Source organism: Marmota monax, unplaced genomic scaffold, assembly GCF_021218885.2.
Source record: "Marmota monax isolate L192 unplaced genomic scaffold, Marmota_monax_Labrador192_F-V1.1 WCK01_AAM20220418_F8-fsc00078, whole genome shotgun sequence".
NCBI classification, from domain to species: domain Eukaryota; kingdom Metazoa; phylum Chordata; class Mammalia; order Rodentia; family Sciuridae; genus Marmota; species Marmota monax.
This window is the reverse complement of record NW_026694865.1, coordinates 6435392-6443613: the sequence shown is the minus strand read 5'-3', so window position 1 is coordinate 6443613 and position 8222 is coordinate 6435392.

The window sequence follows — 8222 nt, the reverse complement described above, 5'->3', positions numbered from 1 at the left end:
TCAAACTCCTGAGCTCAAGCCATTCTTCTGCCCTCAGCCCCCTAGTAGCTGGGACTATAGGTGCACATTATTATGCTTGTGCCTGGCTCCTAATAAAACTTAAAATAATAAATTTTTTAAAAAAATTTTCTATTTTTGGTACTGGGGATTGAAACTGCTGGTGCTTTACTGCTGAGCTACATTTCCAGCCCACCCCCCTTTTAATTTTGAGAAAGAGTCTCCATAAATTACCTAGGGCCTCACTAATTTCCTGAGGCTGGCCTTGAACTTATGATTTTCCTGCCTCAGCTTCCCAAATTGCTGGAGTACAGGCAAACACTACCACACCTAGCTAACAAAACTTTTAGAAAATTTTCTTCATCAGTGTTTTCTTGACATATCGAGTACCTGTGACATAGGTTTTATTTTTTTTAGTATTTATTTTTTAGTTGTAGTTGGACACAATACCTTTACTTTTTTTTTTTTAAGAGAGAGAGAGAGAAAGAGAGAGAGAGAGAATTTTTTTAATATTCATTTTAGCTTTTGGCTGACACAACGTCTTTGTTGGTATGTGGTGCTGAGGATCAAACCGGGCCGCGTGCACACCAGGCGAGCGCGCTACTGCTTGAGCCACATTCCCAGCCCCTCTTTACTTGTTTTTATGTGGTGCTGAGGATGGAACCCAGGGCCTTGGGCTTGCTAGGCAAGCGCACTACCATTGAGCCACAACGCCAGCCCAACATAGGTTTTATGTATAAGTAAATAAATTTACAGATGTGGCTAATAATTTTGAGTCCAGCATGGTGGCCCATGTCTATATTTCTACCAACTCCAAAGGTGATCACAGGAGGATTGCAATTTCCCAGCCAGCTTGGGCAACTAGGTGGGACCCTGTCTCAAAATAAAATTAAAAGGGCTGGGGATGTAGTTCAGTGGTAGAGTGATTGACTAGCATGATCCAGGCCCTGGGCTGAATCCCCAGCACCAGAAAGTGAAATTGAGATATGGGGATTATTCTGGACAATCAGAGATTTGACAAAGGAAGAAGACCAAGGAGGGAGGGAGGGAGGGAGGAAGGCAGAGAGAGATATGTTACTGTTACTGCTGGCTTTGAAAATAGAGGAAATAGCACCTGCGATGCCTTAGCCTCTTAGCTCCAGAGGCTAAGGCAGGAGGATAACAAGTTCAAGGCCAGCCTCAGCAACTAAGCAAGGCCCTAAGCAATTTAATGAGTCTCTGTCTCAAAAATAAAAAGGGGATATAGCCCAATAGTAAAGTACTCTTGGGTTCAATCCCCAGTTTAAAAAACATTTCTTCTCCTCCTTCTCCTTCTTTCTTCTGGAATTTACCAGAAATTAAACCCAGGGGTGCTTAACCATTAAGCCACCCCCCAGCCCTTTTATATTTATATTTTATTTTGAGACAGGGTCTTACCTAATTGATTAGGGCCTCTCTAAATTGCTGAGAGCTGGCTTTGAACTTGCCATCCTCCTGCCTCAGCTTCCTGAGCTTTTAGGTTTTACAAGTGTGCACCACCGCGCTTGGCTACATAGTAATTCTTTGTTTTTTTGTTACCTGGGATTGAACTCAGGGTACTCGACCACTGAGCCACATCCCCAGCCCTATTTTGTATTTTATTTGGAGACAGGGTCTCACTGAGTTGCTTAGCGCCTTGCTCTTGCCCTGCTGAGCTGCTGGGATCACAGGCCTTTCACCGCACCTGGGTTATAGTAATTCTCTCCCTCTTTTTTTTTTTTTTGTGGTGCTTTGTGCATGCAAGGCAAGCACTCTACCAACTGAGCTATACCCCCATCCCTATAGCCCTATAGTAATTCTTTAAAGAAACAGTTGTGGGCTGGGGATGTGGCTCAAGCGGTAGCGCGCTCGCCTGGTTTGCGTGCGGCCCGGGTTCGATCCTCAGCACCACATACAAAAATAAATAAATACCTCTCTCTCTCTTAAAAAAAAAAAAGAAAGAAACAGTAGTGATAAGAAACGAATACAGCCTCACAGAAAGTGAGAGTTTTGAACCCAAGTCGGCTTGAAAAGGCTGTTTGTTCTTCCCACTACCTTCTGCTCAAATAGGCCTACCACATTCGCAGTCAACTCTTTCCTCCTCTGTAGTACCACAGCCTGCTTCTACAGAGGCTCTTGAGAGTTCCACACAAGTTTTCCTATAACATTTTTTCTTTTGACTTTTATAAACTTTTTTTTTTCCTTTTTCTTTTGTACTGGGGATTGAATCCAGGGTCCCTTTGCCATTGAGTTATATCTCCAATACTTTGTATATTTTATTTTGAGATTGGGTCTCTCTAAGTTACTGAGCCTGGCCTCCATCTTTCAATCTCCTACCTCAGCCTCCCTAGTTGCTGGCATTTCAGGCATGCACTACACGTTTAGGCTTTAATTTCTTTTGAATACATATCTAGGTAAGAAATTCTGGGTCGTTGAGTAGGTGTAATATTCAGTTTTATATGACTCTGCCAGACCTTTTTCCAAAGTAGCTATACACCCACCCAAGCTTTGCAATGAGCAGCAACTGTGAGTCCTTAAGGGACTCAAGCCCTTAAGTAGATGCGGCCTCTCTGGAGGATTTACGGTCCTTGGGCTCCGCCCTCCTCCCTGCCCCAGCGCCGCCTCCAGTTCTCTGGATCCTTATAGGCTGGAGGAGAGAGGCGGAGCCAGAGGAAGTCGTCCTGTCTCAGGCGGAGCTTCCTTCCTTTAGGCTTTGGGTGTTTCTCTGTGTCTACTGGGTTCCCTCTTCACCGCTGCAGCTACCAGTTCTGAGGAAGGTATCACACTGCTCCCCTCGCTCTCGTCTAAGTCCAAAGCATGATTTTTAGATAAGCTGTCAGTGCGTTTTCTTCATTATGAATTTTCCTGCTCCGGAACGCTTTTTTTCAGACGTTTTATTTGTTGTCTCTCTCTGGGAGGTCTCAATCCAATCCCAGGCTCAGTAGAAACAACAATGACATTAGCCCTGGACGAGATCGTACGATACTCAAAGAGCCCCTCCCTCCACCTTAGGATCCTTTCTCTCCAAGCTTTTGCCCTCCTGCATTTTCAGCCTGAAGCTTACAAGGACAGTCATGAAGAGGACTGAAAAGAAAGAATATTTGTTTCACGGTCGTCCAGCTTCGAGCACAACTGCACCTAGCACTGCTTCCTCACCGTGCAGCCAACAGTCATTTTGTTGAACCTCTCACAGAGGTGATCACTCCCTCCTTGAAGGATCTTTCTCCCTTCTCTCTTTCTATCCGTCCCTTCCTCCTCCCCTCTCTCCCCTCTCTCTCTCTCTCTTTCAAATCCGTAACTACGAAATGATTCTCAATATTTCATATCCCGCCTTCCCTTTTCCCTGGAACTCCAGATCTCATCTCCACTTGTGTTTCTGGTATTTCTACGTGGATGCCAGCAGGTATGTCAAACTCACTTTTTCCAGAACAGAACTTTTAATACTCCCCTTCCCAAATGCAATAAACACATTTTTCTCCCATCTTCATCTCAGTAAATGGTACCACCGTTTGGGGGCTCAAGTGGAAAAACTACTCATCTTTGATTCCTTCTTCACCCATCACATTTCACCCACCACAAAACCTGTTCATTCCTCTTCCCCCACATTGGGGATTGAGCCCAGGGGTGCTCTACCACTGAACTACATTCCCAGCTCTTTTTATTTTTTAATTTTTCACAGGATCTTCCTAAGCTGCTCAGGCTGGCCTAGAACTTATGATCCTTCTCTCCTCAGCCTTTGGAGTAGCTGGGGTTACAGGCCTGTGCCACTACCTGGGCTTCACCATAAAGGAAGAATCAGCCTGGGATTTATGTGTCTCAAAAACAAACAAAAGCTGGGCGTGGTGGTGCATGCGGGAAGATTGTAGGATCAAAACCATTCTCAGCAATTTAGTGAGACTATAACCAACCTAGGGAGACTCTGTCTCAAAATAAAAAAAAAAAATAAATAAAGAGGACTGGAGAGGTGGTTCAGTGCCCTTGGATTCAATCCCTGGTTAGAATAAAAGCCTGCCTTAGCCTCTGAATCTCTGAGATCACAGGTGTGAATCTCAGCCCCAGACTCCTCAGGTCTTTTCACTCGCTCTATCCTCTGCATGAGATGTCTTCTCGCACTCCATCTTTTTGTGTGGCTCTTTTCCTTATTTTTGAGGTCTCAGCTGAAGTACTCAGAGGTTGTTTTTTTTTTGGTGTGTGTGGGTGTGTGTGTGTGTGTATACTAGGACTGAACCCTGGGCACTTTACCACTGAGCTACATCCCCAGCCCTTTTTATTTTTTATTTTGAGACAAGTTCTCAACAAGTTGCTAAGGCTGGCCTCAAACTTTTGATCCTCTTGCCTTAGCCTCCCAAGTCACTGGGATTAAAATTGTGCAATTTTCCCACTGCCTAGCTCTTCACTGTCTCTTGTGTGGGAGACCAACCTTACACGTGACTGGGTTACACTCCCTAGCTGGGTGCTGAGGCACTCGGTCGCAGAAATGTGGCAGAGCTTTTCCCACCCTTCTTGGGTTCGAGGGTTGGTGTCTCGTGCATGGGTGTGTCTTGCTACACCATGCACTTAACCCCGTGGGTGAAGCTATGCTCACTTATTCCTTTGTAATGTAACCCCTTACCCTGTTTAGGATAGAATCTTCTATGGAAGTGCCTTGTGTGTGTCCCCTTCTCTTACTGTGCCCTTGGGTGTGGCCTACCCAAGTGTCAGTCAACCTGCTGACAGTGGACATCCTGAAGATAGACTCAGCCCCCTGAAACCTGACCCCTTGCCTCATTTGAATGGCTTCTCCTCAATAAAAGGGGTCAGCACGTGCTTTCGCTCTCTTTCTGCGGACCCTTAAGGTCAGAGGAGCCGTCACAGCGACCCCAAAGAAAAAGGTATTTGTGTGTCTTGTGTGGTTATTTTTTTTTTTTTTTTTTTAAAGAGAGAGTGAGAGGGGAGGAGAGAGACAGAGAATTTTAATATTTATTTATTTATTTTAGTTCTCGGTGGACACAACATCTTTGTTTGTATGCTGAGGATCGAACCCGGGCCGCACGCATGCCAGGCGAGCGCGCCACCGCTTGAGCTACATCCCCAGCCCTTGTGTGGTTATTTTGTGCAGCCCAGTTAGCCCAGTTTATCTGGAGTGACCCCTGAGCCTTTTAGTCACGAGAACAGAAACCCGGCACTCTTGAATCTATCTCTACCATCCTAATTGTCACTGCCTTAGTTCAGGCTCTGTCACTTCCAGACTGGCTTTCTAGAACAATCTTCCAGTCAATGAGCTTCCCTTTCTCTCTTGTCCTAGTCACTCCGTTCCCCACACAGTGGTTATGAAAATGAGCCTGTAAAATGAAAATGATATTGTGTCACACTGCTTCAAGCTTCAGTGGCCCTCTGCTACTTGCAAGAGGTCAGCACTCAAGGTCAGCACTCAAAGCCCTTTGTGCTCTGGACCCTGCTGTCTTTGTGGTGGCATCTTAAGAACTTGCCCCTCCTTCCTGCCATGCTTATGACCACACAAAAGCTCCTACAGTTCCCCCAACAAGCCATGTCCTATAGGTTCTCCCTTTTGTGAAATGTTCCTTCTTCCCGAATTCCCCCATCTCCCTTCTTATGTTGCTAACACTGCTAAAATACAATTCAGCCCTCTGGGAACCAGCTCTTACCACACACTGTACTCCTTTATCAACACCCTTCTTAGGACTTGTCCACTCTCCCAGGGTTCATCAGCTCTCCCTGATCTTGGGTGACCTGGTCACAAAAAGCTGTCGAAATACTCATTTATCCGGACATGGTGGTATACCCTTGTAATCCCAATTCAGGAGGCTGAGGCAGAAGGATCACAAGTTCAAAGCCAGCCTCAGCATCTTAGCAAAGCCCTATGCAACTTAGTGAGACCCTGTCTCTAAATAAAAAAATAAATAAAAAGGGCTTGGGATGTGGTTCAGTGATAAAGAACCCTTGGGTTAAATCCTCAGTACCAAAAGCAAAATAAAAACTAATTATTTAGTAGGGAGCACAGACACAGACACTTGAATCCAGTCAAGTGACCTTATTTTAGTTCTTCACAGCTTTGAAATTATTATTATTATTTTTTTTTGCAAGGTTAAGGGTCAAACCTAGGGGCTGGGGATGTGGCTCAAGAGGTAGCACGCTCGCCTGGCATGCATGCAGCCCGGGTTCGATCCTCAGCACCACATACAAACAAAGATGTTGTGTCTGCCAAAAACTGAAAAATAAATATTAAAAATTCTCTCTCTCTCTCTTAAAAAAAAAAAAGGGTCAAACCTAGGACTTTGTACATGTTAGGCAAGCCTGGTGCCACTGAGCTACTCCTCCAGTCCAAGTTTTATATTCTTGCTCTATAAAATGAGGATAAATCTACTTCAGTTTTATCTGGATACTTACCTACTTTTTTTTTTTTTTTTTTTTTTTTTGGTATTGTAAAGCACTCCCACTTAAGAGTCACACCATAACCTCTGTTGATTGATTAAATGGTGCACATGCAAAACAGGCTCCTTTACTTCCACAGCCAAAAACCTTGAATGACTTTTCATTGTCTTGAGGTTAAGATGTGGTTTCAATACAACTTACAGGATATTTTCTACACTGAAATGTTTGCTTCATTCAAGTTTCCCTGAACACACATATTCAAGCTATTTTTGGTGGGGAGTGGGTATGGGAGTACTGGGGATTGAACTCAGGGGCACTCAGCCACATCCCCAGTCCTATTTTGTATTTCATTTAGAGACAGGGTCTCACTGAGTTGCTTAGCACCTCACTTTTGCTGAGGCTGGCTTTGAACTTGAGATTCTTCTGCCTCAGCCTCCTGACCTGCTGGGATTACAGGTGTGGACCACCACGCCAGGCTTTAAGCTGTTGTTTCATGCCTCCCTGCCATTGCTTACCTGTCCCCTCGGCCTAGAGTGTCCTAGTTTTGGTGCCCTTACTCTATACATTTACCTTCATATTTAGCACATGCTATTCTTATTTGTTTACATGCTTTTCTTTCTCCATAAAGCCTAAGGAGCATGGCATGGTGGCACATGCCTGTAATCCCAGCAATTTGGAGGCTGAGTCAGGAGAATCGAAAGTTTGAGACCAGCAATTTAGTGAGATCCTATCTCAAAATTAAAAATAAGAAAAAATGGGCTGGGGATAGAGCTCAGTAGTAAAGCACCCCTGGGTTCAGTCTCCAGTACAAGAAGGAAAAAAAAAATGCTTAGGAACCCTGAGTCCTACCATATTTTCCAGTAGTGTAGGGCCTGATGGACATTCAAGGCAAAGAAAATATTTGTGTTGAATAAATGCATGACATATGGAAGCAACAACCAGAAGACCAGCATGGGCTGGGTGGGGAAACTGAGGCAAGAGTGGTTTTTCACTCCCAAAAGTAACAGAATTGGTTGGATGTCAGATTCACCTGACCTCACTGTCAATACTCTCCCCCCACCCACACACCCCAAAATAGTTTTCTTCTGTGTAACAACATGAATTTTCCCAGGAGCTTTGGCTCCTGCAGGTAGAACCAGAATCTCTAGAGAAGATCTTCTGAGTGTTCAGGCACAGTGTGACAGGGTACAACATTGCACAGCTCTGAAGACTGAGGGAAGAAAAACCATGTAGTAGCTACAAAAAGTTGCCACATATACTGACTTTCCCAGATTCTCAAGCTATTTTCTTCACCCTCTAGATAAAGGAACCCAGGCTCAAGTATGAGGGGAAGATGTCCCCCCACCTCCTTTCCCTTGGCCCTAGCACCCCAGGCTGCCCCTTTCCACGCAGGGCTGCAAATAGCCTGGGAGCCTGAGGGCCAGCAAAAGGGAGTGAAAGGGGAACTTGGTCAACCGGCATAGCTGCTGCTATGGCAGCCAGAGCCAAAGGAGGTCACCATTGATCCCATATGCACTTAATTCTCTATGCTGTGGCGTGAGGCAGGGCTGACTAGAAAAGCTGAGGCGGTGCGGGAAGCTGGGAAACAGGCACTTTCTCTCTCTGAGTCTCTGTTTCCCGACATAAAATAAACACACATGGTTTAACTAAAACCATTCTCTACTGGTCCCTATGTTCCACTCTCCAGTAAATGTCAGAACTGCAAGATGCTGATGGAGTGAGGGTGGGGGAGTCGACCCTCAGATATGAGAACCAGAAATGGGGTGCACGATGTCCATGAAGAGCAGGAGAGCATTGCGTTTGGGGGTCCCCTGAGTCAGAGGCAGAACTACCCCTAAGGGTTCCAGGTCTTCCAG